Source organism: Dermacentor albipictus, chromosome 5 (assembly GCF_038994185.2).
Source record: "Dermacentor albipictus isolate Rhodes 1998 colony chromosome 5, USDA_Dalb.pri_finalv2, whole genome shotgun sequence".
Lineage (NCBI taxonomy): Eukaryota > Metazoa > Arthropoda > Arachnida > Ixodida > Ixodidae > Dermacentor > Dermacentor albipictus.
Window position 1 is genome coordinate 138,474,330 of NC_091825.1, and position 22,503 is coordinate 138,496,832.

Consider the following 22,503-nt stretch of genomic DNA (forward strand, 5'->3'; position numbering starts at 1 on the left):
CGATTCCTTAGGTTCTAGGAGCCTATATATATATTCCTTTTCTCTCTCTGCGTATTTGGAAAGCGTTCTTTTGGACGCAGCTGTGTCCTGCGAAAAAGCTAAGAAGTTGAAAGGAAAAGCGGACATGTTGAGACGCAATGTCACGCACGAAGCCGAGATGATCTCGCCCTGTTCCAAAAGTGCCGTGAGAAATACAGCAGTGACAGATCACAGCAGCGTCGCGTGAGAAATTCAAGATGTCCTCGCCAGGTTTCTCGTAAGTTCTTCTTTCCTGTGTAGCACTGTCATGGGAGGAAAGCTAAGAAAATTGAAGGGTTCTTTGAAGAACAAAACTGAGATGACCCCCCCCCCCCAAAAAAAAAAGGCTATACTACTTTTACTGCCCGCCATTTTTAGTTCTCTTAGATAGGTCTGCGGTGGTTCCTGAAATATTAGTTTCAGTGGAGAAATTTCCAGGCTCTAAAGCACATTCGATAGGTACTTTGTTATGCCGGTAATCACTCTATATATGCACCTGTGTACATTCACTTTGTTTGGCAGGCTAAAGGCAAACAATTTCCAGCTTGAGTTGCTGTTTTGTTTATCTATACGTCCGTTCTGTAATTGATGATCCAACAGAGTTGAAGTACTAACAAAATCAATATAACCATGACAAAACGTCCAGTAAAGGTTAACTGTGTTTGGAAGTTACTCAGAGAAATAATAGTCGGAAGAAGTACAACAATATAACTGCTTGTGCTTCCCTAATGTGTTCTGCACACTGAACATCGCATTCATAAATTACGCCTCTGACCAATTTCATCCAACGCCGGAAAACAGCGCCCCCCCACCCCTTTATCAACCATGCGCTACTGTGCGCAAGACGGGAAAGGGGGAGAAGGGGGGAGGGGGTGTAGGCGTAGGGGTCATTGGAGCAGTTCGAGACACGGATATCTTATGGTATAGATGAGCAATGAGATAAACAGCTTGCATAGCAGCGTCGAATTATTCGATCATGCAGCATCTTCCGTAAGCACTCGCGCACACAGTCAGTGATGTATGTGCAGTTAAGGAGTGGATCAGGTCGATTTTGTAGACGAAGAGGGTCTCTAATGGCAATTCATTTCATGAAACCGAGGCAGATCTATATGGCTGAATTGAAGCATGCTCAAAAGAATAAAAAAGGACGTTTTCTTCGCTGTCCACTTTTTTACATGTTATACGCCAACTTGGTTAACATCCCTGCCTTCCTTATATCACTGTCTGATTGCTTCCTATTTATGCTGGTTTGTTTATGAGTTCCTTCTTAAGAGCTCAGGAAGGCAGCGGAGAGGCTGTCGTATAGGAACAACAAACATAGAAACTTACAAACAAAAAGAATCAGCGATGTATTACGGATACATTAAGGCATCTCTAATGTTAGAGTAACGGTTATTACACACAAGAGACATGCATACACCAGACATAAGCATGGAACACATGAGGCCAGAGCACGAACATGTCTTGTTTTCACGAAACGTAAAAAAGGAAACTCTTAAGCTGAGCAGCTTACAAAACGAATCGAGTGAATGAAGAGCGGCGTTGATGCGCACATCCGCACACATTCTGTGAATATTCAAATAGCAGGAAAGGCTGAAACGTATTGCAATAGGACCTGCCGCAGTGCGGTTGAACGTGCGGCTGGACTATAGAAGAGAAATCGATCGCACAGGTGGACGAGTGGTGTGCGTGATTTAATTTGGGAAATTTAGCTACCGCCCGTCTGGCAACCATATTACGCAAATTTCTTCCTTATTCACTCCGGTATAAATGCTACAAACGCCCTTTGTCGGAGGAAAATGTCCTGACACACTGGCCGAGACCGTCCTCAGCGCAAGAGACTTTGAAAGCGTTGTTGCGCTTCTTGCGGAGGACTGGTGTCAGGGACAGACTTTAAGCAGTGCCGTATTCTCCTTTCCTTTTTCACTTTTATTTTTCTCCCTCCCTTTTCTTTGTAATATCTCTTTCCTATTATCTTTTATTCCTCTTACCCCCTTTACTCAGCACAGGGTAACTAGCCGGTCTGAGAACTGGCTAGCTAACCTCCCTGTCTTTCCGCCTATTTCTCCTCCTCCTTCTCCTCCTCCTCCTCCTCCTCCTCCTGTGATAATGACACATCACGCGCAGCCTGCTACTGGTTGGTCTGAACAGGGGGCATCACAATCTATCTTAAAGAAGAAAAAAAAAACGGAAAGCGAAGATTACAAGGATGCCACTCCGTAAATGTTGTTTGTGTGCAACTTGTATTTCGCGTCAACGCTTCATTAAAAAACGTCGATTGATGTTTTCACGAAAAGAAGGACGATCGGGAAAATTCGCAGTGGCATCACTCTTTCGCAGTTTTGATGCATACTAATTACTGAAAATGCGTGATTCTACTTGGTTCGGTTGGAAGTTCACTTGCAGATGAATTTGGTGGATTTGTTACAATTTTTAGTTCTTGTGTCCCAATCTTGCGCTATTCCTCTAATAGTGAACGCGTACGAGGTAAAAAGATAAAGAACAGGAACAAAAGGAACCCGTGTGATGGAAAGAAGTAGATGAAACAGAGCAGCGGTCATTCTCGTAGGCCACTGAATGAACAATTATCGGCCTCGAAAAATAATTCACGTTATGCTGTGTTTATGTAACTTCTATACCGCAGTATCTTATATTTTTCATCGAATATTCATAGGTTCGACGCGATTCACTCAGAAAGTGCACTCATGTCTCGCTTTGAGGTTGGTCCTGTGAGGGTGACACTAACCGAAGGTATATGTGTCTTGCACAAACAGCACGAACTTTCTTGTTCTACCTCTTTATCTTCCTCTTCGTTTTGCCGAAAATATCTTTCCACATGTCTCGTTAAAACTGCAGTCAGGCTTTCTTTTGTCTTAGACATTTAACCCTGGTTGTAACAGCCGTTATGCTCGCCGACGCAGTTACGCTTAGGAGCGTGCGGCGCCGGAAGACGTGTATCCCCGTGGTAAGGTTTCTGGTTGACTGACGACAGCTGTAGCTTCTACCTGAGTGTGACATTTTGTGTTTCGCAGAGGGGTTCAGAACAACTGTACGCACACAGCTGATTGCTGCGCTGACGCTATTGCGCGCTCGTCGTAAACGCACGCATCGGAAAGAGTCGTTCTTGGTTTGCCACTTTGTTTTGCAGCGCGAAGGACTCCGTTTCTCGCTACGACGTCGTTCCACAATTTGAGGACACGCCAAGCAGCTACTTCGTTTCCGTGAGCCTCTTCATTTCCTTCCCCCCCCCCCCTTTTTTTTTATAGGTAGGTCTCTGGGCCTCAAATGACGTCGTTTGCCACACGAATGAGTTCGCGCCGTTTCCTCCTTTACAGCCGAACCACTTCGTGGTGCGCAGTTGGTTTTCTGCATCGACGGCAACTCCCACAGCGCCACGTCTTCCACCCCACGGTGCACCAGCTGTGCTGCTTGGCCTTCCGCATTCGAAAACTTTGGCGACTCTGATATGAACCGTGGCTGCCAGCGCACAGCCGCCAGCTGGACGCTCTGCGCAACGCTGTACACCGCGTAGCCCTCCTGTCCTCTGGCCTCTACGCAGAGCCCGGTTTTCACAGTCGAGCCGCTTTTATTGATGCAGTAGTTGTAGTTTCGGGTTGTATTCTCATTCACGTTGCTTCTTTTTCTTTTGTCGTAGTTGTGTTTGTGTGTTGTTAACGTTATTGATACTTCTTGCACTGCACCAGACTTGGCCTTCGAGGGAGGCTCGAAGCTTTCCTAACGGACTAAGTTTACTGCGTATCGATCGCCATTCGATGCGCAAACACGTAATTCGGTCAGCCCCGTCCATGCGCGCCAGGCGGCTGTTCTGGGTCTTATACGCACTCCATGTTGCGTGCAAATGCTGCTGTGTTGTGTATACTTCGGGGGTCCAAAGCGTATCGCTTATTGGCAAACTCTGCGCACTAACTCGGCGACCTTACGTTTTCCGCATGTTACAATGTTTAGACTTGAGAACAAACACAGTGCTACTTTACTACTGAAAAACGGAAATCGGGTGTCAAGACGTGTATAGTGTGCCAGTAAACATAGCTGAAGATTCCAAATACATAACGAAAAAAAAAACAATCGCCGGAGTTCAGTATATATACCTGTTGTTCTTACGCGGCCAGTGGCCATGTAGGCCCTATGACAAAACTTTCCTTCGTGGCTCTTATAAATGAGCCTTATTTTCCTTGAAGCAAAGTGTTTCAACTTACTTGTTTTGAATATTTGTGATTCGGTAGGGCCAAAACGTTATTAATCGTTCGCACTTATAGTAGGGGGGGGGGGGGGGGTGAAGCTGCTCAGTGTGCCGTTATTCGAGCAGTCGGAGGTTCAGCCAACACTGCAACGTATCTTTGGTAAGAACAGAATGAAAAGGGCCGCTAGCTGTTTTGTCGATAACCTAGCCTGATATATGCGCACTCATTTTGCCGATATATCCGGCAGCAAGATGATTGCAGAGACGTAATTGAACTGCACGAAACTTAAATGTGTATTCTTTATCGCCATCAATAACGACTATGAAAAACTATTAAAATATAATTTGTATAAATAAATTGATCACATTAAAAAGAATGAACAACCGAACAACGACGACGTACAAGCGACGTGGTGGAGGTGTAGATAAGGCGCCGTAGTCTACACGCTCTTGTCCAGTGAGCGGTGTCAACGCTGTTGAAGGATGTTCCTCATGCAGCTCTCATAAGTTAAAAAAAAGGAACGAAAGAAAAAAAAAGAAAAAAAGGAAGGAGAAACAGAATTCACTTCTACGTCAATGCAGCGTTTTAGAGCATTTACGTTGATTTTATTGCTTTGATTCAGCTTTATTTATTGCGTTGATTTGCGTTGCCGCCCTTTAGTAGGGTGCAAGCGATTATATTATTTACAAAAGAATAATATGTCTGCATTGTTTACATGCGAGATCCACGGGCCCTCAGATCGATGTCTGAGTGGCTTTCTGAACTGCCATTACCCGCCGCGGTTAATCAGTGGCTATGCATGGCGCTACGCTGCTGACCACGAGTTGACAGGTTCGATTCTTAGCCACGTCAGCCACATTCCTATATGGGTGGTACCCAAAGCTACTCATGTGCTTAGTTTAGGTTTAGGCGCACGCTAATGAACCCCAAGTAATAAAAAATGATCTCGAAACTCTCTATCATTGCGTACTTCCTTACGCACTATGCAGTTACAGAACATTATTTAAAGCTCACGATTTCTTTTCTTGTACTCAGGCTGACTTAGGAAAGCCAGGTGATGTATAAGTTGGGCTGTTGTTTCCCTGTAGCGATGTACTGCGCCCATTGGCATTTTGAGTACAGAACAGCCGATTATCACCTGACGCGGATGCTACTTATTGTATAGTTTATATATGTCATATATTATACCGGGAGCGGCGGGGAGGGTGCAAAATTGTCAGAAATACATATAGTGCGGTGCAATCGATGCCTGACCCTTTGGGAAGTGTTCGATTAAGGTAATGTATTTCTAGTTGATTGCGAACTAATGGTTACCTACGAGGCAGTCGTAGCAGTACGCGAGCTATGTGCAAGGAAACTAAAGCTTTGATTTCAGGGGAAGTAAGGTCAATTTGCAAACTCCGAAAAAGCGCTTGAACATTCTCACGATCATGCAGATGCTGGCAGTGCTTCTATACGAAGAGCCACTTCCATTCGTTTAACGCCACCAAATCTTGGATGGCGCGATGTGGAACACTCTACGCACCAGTGCCCGGAAGGTAAGGCATTGGCGTGCAGTTATTATGTTTGCCTCAAGTTTTGCAGCAAGGCGCTCCCTGTGTATGTTTGCCGTGCGGTCCAATGCTAGCCACGGCTTGGTCCGTTCCGTCTCGGTAATCGGAAGGGACGCTATACCTGCCGCGAGAGAGATAAGCGTCTCGCAGTCGGCCGGTCTGCTTATCGCACGGCGCCCAGGGGGCTGGGTTCGTTTCGTGGCGCATTTGGAAATGCATGCGCTTCACAGCGTGCTTTGAAAAGCTCAGTCGTCGTCTTATACAGGGATCCTCCGGCGATGTGTGGTGGGGAATTGTAGCTAAAGGCAGGCCTAGCCTTGCAATTAAGGCCGTAAATGGCTACGCCTGAGCGTCTCCAGCAATGTCATGGCGCTTTGTTATCAAATATCCTGCAAACCTTTGTCACCTAGAATTGCAACGCGTGCAGCTTTCTTGTAGGCTAGAGTTTTCTTAAAACGGGCGTTGTGAGGATGCGGAAAGCGTTTACAGCTCCCCAAGAAGGTGTTCCCCTTGTGGCGCGTTGTCTTGGTCACGGCCACAGATATTGTTAGGTGTATTCTGTCTCGTTGCACCAGGAACCGAAGAGCGGACAGCAGCATCGGAGGCCTGCGTAGCTAACATTTTTTTTAAAGTTACTTACAAATACTGCAAGCAGCAGTATTTGCCCAAGCAGGGGAGCGGTACATAAGGTCATTAACATTAGTACATTCAACAACACAAGCAGGCAGGCGGTTCCATAGTTCGATTGCGTAGGGGAAACAAAAAGTCGGACCTTGAGTATACATGATCGGGTTCGGTTCACAATGCGTAGATAATTGAAAAACTTAAGAACACTTTGCCTTCCACAGTACTTTAATTGTTGACATGATGGTAATGGTGAACCTTGCGGTGCCCAAGTATAACTTTTGAAGTTGTCCCGCGGACGGCCGTGGGCGCTCTGCAGGCGTGTAACCATTATGGCAGAGAAAACTGGAATGATCCTCGTAAATTTTGGGTGAGGCGTTGAATTAAATTGCTCAACGCAGAAATAATGAAACTGCAAGGAGAAGGAGCGAAAAGTGTAATTTGAACATCGCCAATAATTATGAAGTGGTCATGCCCTGTTTCATATGTGCACTTTATCGCTGTCTATCAGTGTTTTCGCATTGGCAGCAGACTTATCTTTGTTTAGTATAGATACGAGCTCTACATAACATTAAACACAGTGACCTAGAACGCTTGCCATATAAGTAGTATCCGTCTTTCCAGTGTTAGGCGAACTTGCCATAAATATTGCGAAATATATGATGTGGTTCGTGTATTCTTTAATTGTTAAATTACTGGAAATGACAAAAAAATATCTGCAGGTTCGAGCACCAGTGATTGAACTGTGACCAGGTGTTTTTTTTTTTCATTACGTGCAAGAAGCAGTTTAGACATACTACGGGGTAGCTGACGTTTTTTTTTTTTATGACCGACGTAGTCAACCTACACCTTGCATCTGAGAACGAATGCACCCGAAAACGAATGGGTGAGATCCTGGGACCTTGGTTTTAGCATTGTTGCACGCATACGCCCCATTGCACTTGGAAGCAAGTGGACTATGCGAACGTTTGTAAACGTCAGCGAACATGTATCTGCGAGTGTGTTCACAATCAGTCTCTCTTTATTATTCTCCTCATCTTTCCTTTTCCTTGTCTATTCTCGGCACTTCTTCCCTCCACAAGTTTAGAGCAGCCAACCGGGCACGTGACTGATTAATTTCTCTGCCTTTCCTTCTTTGCATCTCTATCCCTCTCTCTTGAATTAGGAAGGAACAGCGCCAACTAATGGCGCTTGTCCTGTGTTGTTCTCCCTCTCGTGATCCTCTTAGTCGGCGCTGTTCCTTCCTAATTCATGTATGCACCATCTAGCCCAAATGAATGTTATCCCTCCCTCTGTCTAGAAACAATTTTAGGACTACTATTGGGTAGCGCCAGTTAGCTCACCCTTCAGAAAAGCTAACTCCCAGCCGAAAAAAAGAAAAACGTGGACAGCGCGCCTTGTAAGGCCCGGCCGTGCTGTAAACAGCCGTGCTGTTCGTTGAACGGCACAAAGCCGAGGAGATGTAGCCCCTTTCAAAAGCCGTCATTAGAGCTCTCTGAGTTAGGCCCTAAGCTGTCACGCACGAAACTAGGAACGTTGGGCTGCCTAGAACTATGAGACAATGGCAGAGTGGGTTGCGACGGGGAGCTGCTGGTCATAATGGTGGCGCTTTACTGCCTTTGTCTCCTGCGGCTCAGTAAAGCACGCGGCCGCAGTTTTGCACTGTACGGAGTTGGCGTAAACAAATGATGCCACCGAAGCTACGGCACACCCACTGGGGTTTTTCCTCATTGTCTCTTGAGGAGGCCATTAAAGCATTGTTGATTACATGCTCGCAACATAAAGTAGGTTCAAACGCACCCCAGTGACGGGGTGTGTGACGTAGTATATCCGACTTAAAAGGAGCCTCATGTTTGAGTAGCGAGGGAGGTTGTCAGTTTCAGGTATTCGTGCGAAGAGAGTACCTGCTTCCGCGTATATGTGAGCAATTACACCGGTTTCGTAACAATGTAGGGCTACTACTGAATTTCTATTCAGAATCTCGAAAAGCCTGACCTAATATGTCTCGGTTCCCGCTCACGTCTTGCAATATACTCGCATTTCGCGACTCCATAGTCAGTGGTGGTGTGACGAGTAACTTGGTTTGTTTCAACTCACCAAAATCATGAGCTCACTTATAGGAATGTCGTCGCCATTTACAAGCTTGATGGCTGTGAGGCAGCTCGGGCATTGAGTGAAAAAGTGCGCTTGGGCTAGTTTGCAAGCCGCGCAGTTGTAACGATATTGTCTGTATATTGCTCGTTACCCATTCATTATAATTAAAGAATAATAAACTTAAATGAAGCTGACACATAGGTATAGTCATTTCTATAGAAACGGTTTATTTTTATTCCGACTTAAAGGTGCTCACACTACACTGAAAAAGAATATGAGAGTAAAAAAAAGAGTAAACGAGATACATGGAGGCATACGAAACGTGAATTTCGACGTGCATTAAACAACAAACCAATCCTTCTCTAATCATAAGAACAGTATAAGCGCACTGTGTACGCACAGTGTATATGCACAAAGTATAAGAACAAAGTATAAGCACAAAGTGGAAGCACACAAGTATAAGCACACTGGGCTTGTAAGTTATACTCGACTACAATCTGAATACCGCCGGACCTTACCTTCAAGCCAAGACGATATGTTTACTTTATGTCGCCCTGCTACCTGTTGGCTCGAAGCACCGTCCACAGTAAAATAAAAAATATAAAAATAACAAACAAATTTACATTGGCGTTTCGTTCAATTTTAAGCTTCCATGGGTCCGGCTAGCAAATTCGGCATTGAAAGCCAATCTTCTTCCCTTATGCAACGAGTTTCTGTCCTTTTGCAGAGCAGAAACAGTATCGACTCCTAATAGAATATTCAAAGGCTGTCGCGCACGGCATGTCAACGACTGCTTCGCCGCGCACGATCTGGCCTCCCACTCCTTTCCATCTCTTTATGCCATCTGTATACAGTGTAAGAAAGATGCAGCGGTACCAATGCCATTCTCTGATTCCTTACACATCCAGATTTACCTGCTGAGCGAGCTAAAAATAAATATTGAAAATGTCTTCCATTCTCGATGAAAGCGCGGAAACGTGGCCGGAGGAGCGTTGTCCGAGGGACACTGCCACAAGGCTGCAGGATTGGCTTCCGAACAACATACTATAGACGGGGTGCTGCAGGAGAGATGGAAGGCTTCCGGTCCATGCTCTAACAATGCTGCTGCGACGGTCTGCCACTGAGCGCGCGCTTGAAATGCGGAAGCGGAACGTACGATCGGTAAAAAAAAAAAAAAGAGAGAGAGAGAGAGAGAGAGAAGAAGGCGGGAACCAGGTGCCCGCATGCGAAATCGGGAACTCGGAAGAGGACACGTGGAAGAGGATAAACAGGCGCAGCACGGAAACTTGGTGCTAGTGCCCCATTTTATCTCTGCTGCAAACATCAATTGCTTCGCTTTGTTGCATTACATACTGCGACCAGCAGGAGCAACAACTTGCAGTCCGACGAATGCTGTTGGTGCGTTCTGTGAAGAGAAGCTGTTATGCTGTTTACACAGTTATTATTCCTTCGTAACAACGTTCAAGAGAAGCATGCCAGTGTTTCCTAACATCAGCAAAGAACCTAAATGGTTTGTTTATGTTCCATTGGGATGCACGCCTGGAGTTGTATTATGTTCTCGGGAACTAAAGGAACGCTGCTTTAGCTTGGCGTGGACCATAAAATAGAGATTTTGATAAATAATGTGATTAGCATTTCTTGGGAACTGCACATACTTTAGCGTATGTATAATGTATGTCCGTACCTGACCTCTCTCACGCCAACTTGGGCCTCTGGTTATGTGCAACCGGGCATATGTGCCACAGGATATGTGCCTGTACAGACAACACGAGACATGGGATATGTGCAACTGGTCATGGGACACTAGGCATGTGAACATTCTTGGTCGATCCTCCAGAACGCGTATGTGCCATTGGATAGCTGCCCGGATAGTACACAGTTGCACATACTCATTCTAGGGGGATCGCTGGAAGCATAGCGCGCGAAGAACAATCGACAAAGACTAGACAGGACAAGCGCTAAATTTTAACACAGCGTTTATGGCGGAAGAGGGGGATATATACGCAAATGATTCTACTAAGGGCAATGATAACGTATAAGCTTAACAAAAACGCCAGCTTGAATTCATGGCCTGACGGCATGTGGCGTTTTCGTTAAGCTTTTATGTCCTTCTTTCCCTTAGCAGAATAATTTGCGTATATATGCTCCTCTTCCGCAATAAACGCTGTGTTAAAAGTTAGCGCTTGCCCTGTCTAGTCTTTGTCGATCGTTCTTCCCGCGCTATGCATCTATTGTAACTATGTGTTACCAACCAGCCCAAGCATATACTCTTCTGGGGGATCGGCCAAGAACGTTCGCATACCTGGTGCCTTTTGCCCAGATGCACGTGGTACTCAACGCGTCAGGTTGTCTACCAGAGCACACTCCCAGTGACTCAAGTCGACGTGAGAGAGGATAAGTACGGACATACATAAGCACAACACAATGTGGATGAAGTTCTCAAAGAATGCATCTCGCATTGAGAGGTAGCTTTAGATCGGGTGCTCCTATCTAAATACATGTAGAAGGAGCATTCGTTTTTCTAAGCAACCACTGCTCCAAATTTGATGAGGTTCGCTGCACTTAAAAGAAAAACTGAAAATCTAGTGATTGCTGGTTTCTAATCTTCGAATTATTACCTCAATTTTTTTTAATAAAAACTTGGCAAAAGTAGAAAATTCTAATAAAAACGAAGCTATGAAGTTTACAACTCTCTAACTTAGCAACGAAGAGTGATAATACAATTCTGTGAGTTGCATCTGGTAGTACATCTAAAGCGGACAAAATTGATATGTTACACATGAATCTAAAAAAAAATTCAGTAACACGGGAATAAACGTTTTCTCAATCCAATAGTAATATGGAAATACAGCTTTTGCAGAACCCTTGTAAACAACTTAACAAATTATGTTAACTATAAAATGACGTATCAAGCTTGTCCGTTTTGAATGATCTAATGTATAGTGTTTGCAGAAACGCGATATATGCTCTTGATGCAAATCTATTAATTTGTAAACTTCATGCTTCTATATTTTTTTCAAGCTTTCGAATTTTTTAAAACCAGTTTAACAAAATTCAAGCCCTAAATCGAAATTCCGCTTCACACAGTCACTAGAATTTAACTTTCTCTCTCAAATACAATAAATTTCATTAAAATCGGTCCAGGGGTTATCACAGAAAAACGTTTTTGTGTTTTACATGTATTTGAATAGGCTGCGTGGGAGTTGGGCCCGAGCTACACCTTCCTCTTCAATGTTGAGATCGAAATAGAGAAGTGGTCGACAAGGAAATTTATTCACCCGTAGGCACGCTTGCAACTGTGGTATAAACGAAAAGTACAATGTAAGGTACATCACATGTAATACATCATACTTGATGTAAACAAAACAGATTGACAAATGAAATAATAAATGGTGTCTTTTTGACACTGGCTTTGCCCCACACAACAACAACAACAACAAAACTCATTACCACATCCACGCAAAAGCATTATTGTTAGCCTCGATTTTATGAAAGGTACCCGGGGCACATACAGATACAGTCTGAACTCAGGTAACAGAATTGAGCCTTATTCTGGCTGTAGAAAAACTTTGGCTCGGGAGACGGTTATGTACCGTGTAGACCAGCGGCGAAGAAACTCGGCTTCACCGAGTTTGAACAACTCTTTTTCAAGATGACCCCATACTATCACCCGTAGTTTCCGCATTCTGGGGTACATTGCTCTATTTGACTGCCGAGATCGTTCTACGATGTTGCGGAAGCACCACAAAACGTAGCTAGCGCTGTAGTAGACGAGACTCGCAAACCGATCTCGGCGCTGTGGTGGCAGTACGATGGATATTCCGAGCATTCTTGCAACTAGCTTCCAGAAGGTGCGTGCTACAACGCAGTCCTTTACTACATGCGCGTTGGTCTCTGTTTGTGCGCAATATATGCATTTATCGTTCGCTACCATATACCAGCAGTCAAGCCTGTTTCTTGTAGGTAGAATGCCCCGCTCATGTTGCCAATGAAAATCCTTCACTTGAGAGGGCAAATCAGGTGAAGGCATGGCTGTCCATGTTTGTGTAGTAGCTGTCCGTGGAGGTACAGCTGTCGCACACAACATTTCACAAAGCCTGGAAACTGGTGTCGCACGCCACTTTGTAATTCTTAGTTGTACAAGCTGGCTTTGCAAGCGCGCAGCCGCCGCATACTGCGGTGCTGGCGTTACCGCCGTCGGAAGCAAGTTGCCTGTACTCTGCGGCATAGCGTTCGACGGTAAAGGCCCAGCCAATAAAGGAGCAGTGGCCTACCAGGGTACTCATCATCATCAAGTAGATCACATGTAGTTTTAGTGCACAACAGCTACCGACTATCCTACTAGAGCTGTCCCACTTCGTCGTTGGAGCCAAACTCCAGAGTATCGCCTCATGATAGTGTCTGTACACAAACCCCATTGCCCCCCAGGTAACTGTGCTTGACGTCACCCAGTTAAATTACGAAGATTGGCCCTGCGCATCAATCAGAAGCAACATTGTTCGAGCAATCTGCTTGGGGTTCATAGTGTTTAATCTACAAGGGGGAAAAAATACATCAGCCAGCGGGAAGTGCCGCATTTATCTATGCACCGGTCGTTGTCCGGCATATACGTAGGCCAGGTGCGATGACGAAATGACATTGTTGGCAGGGCATATTCATGGTTCTTCGAAATTAATGACTGATAATTTTAATGCGAGCCATTATTAGCCTCATTGCAGACACGTTGCGGTAGGTCTGTAGGTAGGTAGGTAGGCATATACCAAGTCGGAAAAATTTGATCGATTTGCAGCTTCCGTAAATTCGTTACAAAGTTTAAGAGTGTTTAGAAAGATTTGCATTCATATATTTATGGTGCGTTTCGTAGTGGTGTATACTTCATCAATTGTTTCCACCTTAGATGTATTATAAGATGCAGTTTAGATAATTTTGATATCATTTTTCATTGCTAAGTCACAGAGTTGTAAATGTGATGGTTCCATCTTTTGAAATTTTTTCGATTTCTAGCTTCTTCTTTATTTATAAAAAATGTACGGCCTAAATCAATGTTTCGCTTCCAAGAGTCAGTAGATTCTTACGTTCATTTCTTTTATGCAACAAACCTGATCAGATTTGGCGCAGTGGTTGCCCAAAAACGATTTCTCCGTCGCCACGCATTTAGATAGGAGGCACCGAGTTAGTTTTCGCTCAACTCAATCTAAGAATCCAATTTGTTAGAGAGTATTCCCTTCATAAAGCAAAAAGCTTCATCTTGTTTTCTCTCTCTCTCTTTCAAGCACTTCCGTGCGGGCTGGCGCAACACGGTCTGACGTTCGCCAACCATACAAAGGCGCCACTGCAGAGGCTACGGTGTCTCGAGCAACCTAGTTGTGACCATAACGTTCTATTCGCTACGAAATTACGCAATAAAACGGACATCTCTAATGCATCGCGTAAATTTATAACAAAGGTGAGCCAGCAGTGGTCGACATCGAAGAAGCGCAAGGTCTTCCTGGGCATGTTAGTGTAGTGTAGCGTTACGTGGCTTGTTCTTCAGACGGCACTATACCTTCGGGATCGGCCCACGTTTTCAGACGGCACTATCTCCGGAAATGACTCGTACTTTTTCGTTGAGAGAAGCCATGCTTCCGGTCCTGGCTTTAGGCGCGCACAGTTTAACGAGCGCATCTGGCTTTAACTCTGGCCACATTGCTTTAATTGCCCATTATTGCTGCTCTGATCATAGCCCTACGCTAACTTAGCGCGTCTTTTTATTACAAGCTTTATTTTACCGCCCCTTTTGTTGTCCTACGAGCACTACAAAGCGTCAGATTGCCTTACTTTGAAGCAAGTGATCAGAAAGTTGCAGCTAGATATCCAGCTCATACGAACCCATATTAATCTGAAGTCTCTGAAGCAAACCTCGCCTTCAATAAACAACAAACGCTACTAAGTATCTTCACTGCAACAAATGCACGCCTTCACGCGTATCCTCGCTATAATAAAGCAAATAGCTTCCTTGAAGCTTTCGGCTATTCGTTCGCATTGAGTAATCATCAGCACTGGTTTCTTCACAATTTTTCCCCTTCTGTTTACTGCCTGTCCTGCTTCACAAATAAGTGTTGTTGCACTTATTTTTTATTTATGATTACTGCATGATTTATTAAACCTAATATTCCTTTGACTACCCTAATCATCCGGAGTAGCCCCAAGCTAACATCTCCGTCTCACATTATAGGGTCCTTCTTTCTTCCTCACTCTCTAATACTCACAAGCTAAAGCGGCATTACTCATCCCCATCGTTGCGTTCTTGTCTTCGTCGCGTATGTATCGTGCATGTTTCCTGCTTAGTGGAATGAAGTGCGGCTGTGGCTAACTTTAAACGAGACATAGCACATTGCAAACTTGTGGGAGTACCCAACCATCCCGCTGCACAGGGTAATGTTCGTACCTTCGCGGCACTCATTGCTTCAACCGTACACAGGCGGGCAGCTAAGTACACGGCCTGCAATGCGCCTTCAGCTATTTGCTCACGTTCTTCCCTTGGAAGGGAAACAGTGCAGTGATCTCGGGAGCGGAGGGTGCATGGGCCTCCAATTATGGGAGCGCCGCGAGTTGCGTCCGCGGTAATGGGCGAGTGCGTCTCCCGAGTCCATGTTCAGGGCCGAGAACAGCAGTGAGCAGCTCGAGTCCCCGAGTCTTGACGTGGCCTGCCTACATGGCCGTGCATGCGTATACACTCTCCTAGCCGCGCACTATACGGACGAGATTGCATGCAATCAGCACGCGAGACGCGGGGATAAGTGCAATTGCCGACAAGCGGGTGAGAGCAGAGGTTTGTATAGTCTGTTCTTTTCTTTTTTTTTACTTGTCGTCGTAACTGAACTTATCTGGTTTCATTGCGTCGTCTCACGTAATTCGCCGGTTGGCTGGAGGATGAAAACAGTGTAATTAGTAGTTAGAGCCACAACGAAATTCCAACGGTCATAGCCAGAAGATGGAGCCAGTTTGCGGAAATTGTACAAGCTTTCGGGCCACTCCGTGTGTTGTGTCGATTAAACATTTCATAAAATTTTAACGATGATTACGTAGTGAGAAACCAAAAGAACAGAAAAAGGACTATTAATGCAGTTTACGACGGTCACTTTATGAGAGGCATGGAGATTGCGAGGTAACTCAAAGATGAGGCAGCGCTTCCAAGTCTGGGGTGCGAAAGATCTAGTCTGTGCTTAGGTGCACAACAAAGTTTATTTGCTAAACAATGTTATGGGACAGTTGTAGGCTTGCTTGCTTGTTTGTTTATTTATCTTACCCTTGAACTTATTATTTTCAGTAACAACGACATGTGCAGAGTTTCTGGTACTCGACTGTATGCAAGATGAGGTTTATGCATGCGAAGTAATCTTTACTTGAATAAATGAGTTCTTGTGCACACATTTAAGTTATTGAAGTTTTATTAGCAGAGGTCACAAAAAAGCGGTATCATAGTGTTCATCAACGAAAGGAAGGAGTCGTGTGTAGGTAGTTTACGGTAAATATGAGATAAGCAACAAAAATACACAATGCGGAGGTTCTGAGCTGTTACCTTTAACACTGCTTGGTGCCCCGTTTCCAATACTGCTGAGGTGAAGAAACATAGATTTCAAAATTAACTTGCCTGCAATGTAAACTACGCCTACTATAAGTGAGTAATTAGTTTAGCAAGAACTCCTAAGCTATGGTATTACGATGCACAAAATTAAATTTGCAGTATTAGTCTGTAAAACGTCTGTCACTTTGGCCTCCATGCACTTGGGTGCACCTCATGGTGTTATATAAGCGGTCCGTTCTGATCCTAAAATTCTAGATAGGTCATAAGCTAGGTGCATAGAGCAGTCGTTTGTGTGTAGATACTATGTGTGATCTTGTACAGTTGGTCAAGGGCACTGAACAAAGTGGACTGACCAATTAGTGAGTGCTTACCTCATTGTATTATTTTGTCATTACATTTTCCCCTCCACCCCAGCGTGTAGCAGATGGCCAGGGGCATTCTGATTCCGTCAACTGTTACGCTTTTCCTCTAATTAAACCTTCTTTTCATACTAGATGGTTAGACAGTTTTTTAGCCATTTAAGTCACAGATCTAACTTATTATTGTAGCACCCTCTTCTCATTTGCACATAAACTTGCATTGTAAAGGTCGCGAAAATATCTGAGATACTCACGTAAGCCTTCCTCAGCTATTGGTATTTTTCTTCCAGTCCAGCGGAACCTTCCCTTGTAAAACTTAGCCTTCAGTTATTTACTCTCTTCACTGTCAAAAGAACACGTGTTACCCTTCCATGTGATAAAGTAGAAGAGAACGAAAGGAATAAAGACGTACGAACACAGCGCTAGGGTGCACATCTCGCACTCTAACCAAAGCGCTTCTCGGAGATAAAACAGAACCGAAGGAGAAAGTGCGCCCCACTCAACGGAATCGAAACGCACCAACGATTGTTCGCTTGCATTCACTACACGGAAAAGAAAGCTCAAGCAGCGCCCGAAAAAAAAAAAAGCCACGAGTGGCGAAGAGCGAGATATGAGCCTCGAGGGTGCAGGCAAGTTTCGCATTCCCCACGACCACGCCATTTTATTTCTACCCAATCCACTTGATGGCGGGCAGCATTCAACGAACGCCCTCTTCAGGATTGTGCCGTGTGACGAGGGGGCGCTACCGTACTTCTCGGCCCACAGTTGGCGGATTGGAACATTTCGGCATTGTTTGAAACGGACGTTGCTGTGGGCTGCGTATTATATCTAGTGCATCAATGTCCCTCTTAAAGCTGAGAAAGATGAGCGGAGCTTATGCTACGATAGAAAGCTCTGAGAAAGAAAAGTCCGAACGAGCCTTTTGTGCCGAGGACAGACTGAGGGGCTAGCTGGTATTATATTATGGAATGTGTGATGCAAGCTAAGTATGGGAGGGTGCAGAGAAGACGGACCCACGCCGTTGACTGGAGGCTTTCAAGGGACGTAAGCCCGCAGCTGTCTCGACGCTTGCTGCCAGATGAGCTCTGTCATGCGGTCCAGGATTCACGCGGGCGCTCAAGATTTCTTTGAGTAAACCAAGCTGTGGGCCAGAAACGAGCCTCTATGCATAAGCTGGAATTTACGCGAACCCTGGGCACCAGACACCGCGTTCGTTTGGCAACTGTACGCTTGCCTTTAAAAAAAGGCGCAAACAGCCGTGGGGCGTCTTCATTTACCCGGTCTTTTTGTGTGCCGTGTCTGTGTTGCACAATACATATAGAATTTGCTATATCGATTCATACCATCGCAAGCAGTACGGCGAAGTTTGGCGCAAAAAATTCTCGCATCGAGACGCTCATTTCAGCCTAAAATTCACCTTACGAAGTGTATGTGGATGCTTGCTGTCCAAAGGAAAGCATCTTTAAGTAGCCAAAATTTGTGCAGGCACAGCTGTGAACTATGGAAGAGAACATACGGTACATGTCCTGGTCTCAGCAGAATATGAGCATCCTCTTTTTATTTGCGCTGAAAAAAAAAAAGAAACTACTGCATTCTCTCTGACTTTGTTCCTCAAAACTATTTGCTGGTTTCCATTTTTTTTTTTACTCTCACTTAGGCTTTGGAACCATGGTCAGTCTTTGGAAGCACTGTATTTAGTCGGTCCCTTAGTAATGTCGCAGTCAGCGAGAAAGTTTACGAGAAGAAAAGTAACAACTGATGAGAGAAAATTTTCTTATCCTCAGTAAAACTGGCCATGTAATACCATTTCAAGCATCTTTTTTGTTTGCGTAAAACACGGCTTCTATGTTAACCTTCAATGAATCCTTCACGATAAAGCCCCGTCCGGTGCTGATAGAGATAAAACGCGGCCTTCTATTTCTCAGACTGCTACACGACAATGAAACTTGCCTTCCAGTTCAGGCAATCAATTCGTATGGTTTCAAAATTTGTCGATGTCTTCGCGCGCGTATTCTTGACATTCAAATACTTCTGTCTCTAAGTTCTGCAGCACGAGATCACGCTTCTACGTTAAGCCACGGGATGCCACGTTTCTTGTAGCGCCAGTCATCCACATACTGGCTTGGAAAGTGTTACGGTAGTACAGTTATTTCTTAGGTGTCACTGACATCCTGACATCCTGCATCCTGACACAACTGCGACACAATAAAGGGAAGCTTTCACGGTATGCAGCAGGTCTGTACTGCGTAGATATTGCAGATACTGTCTCTGACAACGGAATTATATTCCACTTGCCCTGGTCACACGCTTCCTAAATATGACGCTTACAGAGACCTAGCACGGCTAGGCTTGAGTGGTAGCTTTAGCCAGTGCCTCGGATTTCCGGACGTCCATCTGCGACGCTGTCACGGCTGTCACCTGTCACCAACACGGGCGTCTCACATCTCTAGCCCAGCCGTATTACTTCTCTCGCTGCCCAGAATGCAAATGTCGGAACCACCTTTGCCTTCGGTGCTAGATTTCGTATATAACATTGCACAGGAGAACAAGCACCGATATATGTCTTTTCATAATGTTTTGCTTACTGTGTACTGATACCAAAGCGACACTTTTTTGTGGTTTGTGTTGGCACTTCTTGCTCTCTTTCTTTTTTTACTGCCGTTGCTTTACAGAAAGTTTCCGGGCATAGCGAAATCAGGTAGGTGGCTGGGTGAGCGCAGTTATTTAATAACTTCTATTGCTTCTAGCGATGTCAGCTGCACTAGCGGGCGACTTTCTGTGGCAATAAAGGGAAAGATACGGAGGCAAAGTGCGCCCAAGAAATAGAGTGCTCATGAAAAAAAGTCCCGCATTTTCATCCGTTTTAGCTTAACCGAGGGAAAAGGAAACATAAACGTCTTCATACAAAAACAAAATAAGGCAAAAAAAATCGCTGAGCCTTAAACTCCACTTATTTCTTCCTTTTCTCTTCCGCGTCTGGATATACGAAACCATTGCACGTGGAAGCGACGCTGATTCAATACCTGTTCCGAGAAACCAAAAGCGCTGTCTGACGCTGTAGGACTACTTGGTGTGGTAACACATCTGCTGAAACTGGTGCCCCGCCTCTCCCCATCTCCTTGCTGGGAATGTTATGGACAAATGTATAAGCATTATAAAACCACTAATGCTTGATCACTCTTTTGTTTCAGAAGCAGAAATTGCACGAGTCGTTCCAGCTCGCGATAAATGGCTTTCTCCTGTATAAAGGAAATAAACTTGGTATGCTTAGTCACTTATTCATCATTGTAATACAATTGTTTTGCTCCACTTTCTTTAATGAGAGTCGGAAATTACCGAGCATTTATCAGATTTACCGCTTGCCGGCTGCTGCGACGATTTCCCTTAATGAAAGTTACATTTGTTCGCGCATTCTCGTGCTTATTGGATCATAACTTTTCACAGCACCGTGTTCAACTTAAACACTTCATGACCGTCATTTCCGTTATAGCTGATAGTTGCGAGAAATCACCGAAATGCTCTGTCATACAAGCGGTGCCAGTGCGCCGCAATCTGTTTCGAAAAACGGAGCGTGCGCTTGCTACCCTAATGATATGAGCATCCAGCACCGTTTGTTCTTCCTGTCTTGCGTTTATCAATGCCATGAATCTGCATCCCGTTTTGAAAGAAACAAATACTGCGCTCCTTACCTTCCTTCCTTCCTTCCTTCCTTCCTTCCTTCCTTCCTTCCTTCCTTCCTTCCTTCCTTCCTTCCTTCCTTCCTTCCTTCCTTCCTTCCTTATATTTGAGCTACCTTCCTCATCCTTCAAGAATTCTGTTACACCCAACCATGCTTATCCTGTCAGCTCTTATAAGAGTCCTTTTCCTGTCTCAGAATGTCTCTAACCCTTTACTACTCCTGAATCCCTCCGCCAAATTTCCCGTCCCACTTCTGCGTCTCTCTTATTTTTTTTCTCCCATGTTAGTGCTTGCTCAATGTAGGTTGTCCTCACATTTTTTTCTTTGTACTCGCCGATATTCTACAACCAGCTGGGTTCAATGTTCTGCCGATTGTCTAATGTCCCCGCCCTGCCACATCACCTTCCACGAGACAGTAGATGTCGCCTCGGGGGTGTTATGTGCTGAGCGGACATTTTTCATACAAGTACCGTGCCGCGACAATGCTACTGCGCTCTCGGGTGTTATTTGTAGTTGTCACCCAAATGAATAACACAAAAGCGATGAATGACGTTGAAGCCGCCATCCTTTCTTTTTCTCTCATTTTTCTCAGTAGAAGGCCCGTGGATCAGCTTGTCCTTGCTGCTATCTGTATGCACAGCAAACCCGTTATTTCGCCACCGTTTGTGCATCGTTGGAAACTCTGAAGTTCCCATTTTGCCTCATCCGGGACAGTCAACAATCTAGCTTTGGTTCTGATCATCGTTTCGACATCTCTCTTCCAGCTTCAAAGCGAGTAAATGCGGTGTTACTAGAATGCTTTAAATAGCAGACAAACGAAAGTTTTTCTTCTCGAGCAATCATGTTTGTTTTGCTACAATGTGACTATTTTTTCACACAGATTACTACGAAGACTGAAATTCTCACTTTATATGGAAATTTATCGTGGAATAGACGGATGCGTATCTTGATGATGGTACCTAATGTTAGAACAAAGTATTTGCATGATTCATTCTTTTTGAGACACACAGCTACTTTAAGTACCTGGATCGTATCCTTGTTATGCAGATTTAGTTAGAGCGGATACACCAAAAGCAAAGGAGGTAAAGGTATCAGCAAATTTTAAATTAGAATTCTTCAGAACTAATGCTTGATTACATCTTCGTAACAGGAATTTTCCGGTAGTATGTGGCATGCTGATAGAAAATTGCCTAGGGAATCCTTCCATAGTTCTGTTTCCTCTCAATGTGAATGCAACCAGTGCCACAATGTTGAAGAATGCACCACAAAACGAAATATCACCAGTAGAGAAGATTATTACGTTGAGTGAGGTGAACATGGTATGCCGAATTTTTCTTCTCTACAGTTGGAAACCTTTACGTCATAAAAAATGTCGTCGGTTCAGCACTTCTGCTACCAATGTGCATATGCAGAGCCAATGTGTCGTACTCACTCAGTGGAACAGGACCATTAAAGAGCAATGCTCTCGTCACCCGAACACATGCGACAGCTAGCCTGCACAAACTTTTCTTGCCTGCCATCGACACTTGCCGTAGTTAAACACCCCTCAAGGTTAATGCAAAAACAAATACATGCAGAAATCAATAATAATATTTGGGGTTTTACGTGCCAAAACCACTTTCTGATTATGAGGCACGCCGTAGTGGAGGACTCCGGAAATTTTGACCACCTGGGGTTCTTTAACGTGCACCTAAATCTAAGCACACGGGTGTTTTCGCATTTCGCCCCCATCGAAATGCGGCCGCCGTGGCCGGGATTCGATCCCGCGACCTCGTGCTCAGCAGCCCAACACCATAGCCACTGAGCAACCACGGCGGGTACATGCAGAAATCAGTGCAAGAAAGGATACAAGCAAAGCAAAACTAAGCTATTCAGACACACAGAGTGCATTAGTCGCACTGTCCGGAGACGGCAATTAACAAAGGCTGCAAATTAACTATCGGAAAAGGCCTGATGCTTATCCAAGCTAACAATGCCACACTTGAACTGTACATCAGAGACCGGTGCGTTGTGCAAACGAAGTCACACATACTGAAGAGGCATTCGCCACCCCGGAAACCGGACGTTAACGAGGTTCTCGAGAACTTCCCGCACAGGTCATTCTACAAGCCTGTCCGAATCACTGTGAGGTGGCGCGCGCAACTTCCCTCCGTGGTTATCTTCGCTGCATAATCAGTACTCAGGTATTGCTGGCTAGTCCAGCTTTGCATTGTTGTCTCTCCATAGTACAAGCCGCAAGAGACACATCTCGAACCATGACTGCCGACAGTTCTTTAAAGGTTAAAAGGCACTGGTGAATTTAAATAATCAGCATCACACTGGGTGAATAGGCGGTCAAACGCGCTGGCCTTCTCTACCTCACCGCACAAACTCTAGTTATATGCTGGCATCACTGTTTCGTTCATCCG

The 22,503-nt window shown here is 44.8% G+C and overlaps 1 long non-coding RNA gene across 2 annotated transcripts in view; it reads left to right on the forward strand.

Annotated features, from left to right (window-relative positions):
- LOC135909325 (uncharacterized) overlaps positions 1–22,503 on the forward strand; it is a 117,210-nt gene that overhangs the window by 92,890 nt on the left and 1,817 nt on the right. For both annotated transcript variants that reach the window (XR_010566683.1, XR_010566684.1), the window contains exon 3: positions 5,657–5,758. This is a non-coding gene — a long non-coding RNA (uncharacterized lncRNA). The remainder of the gene's footprint in view (positions 1–5,656; positions 5,759–22,503) is intronic.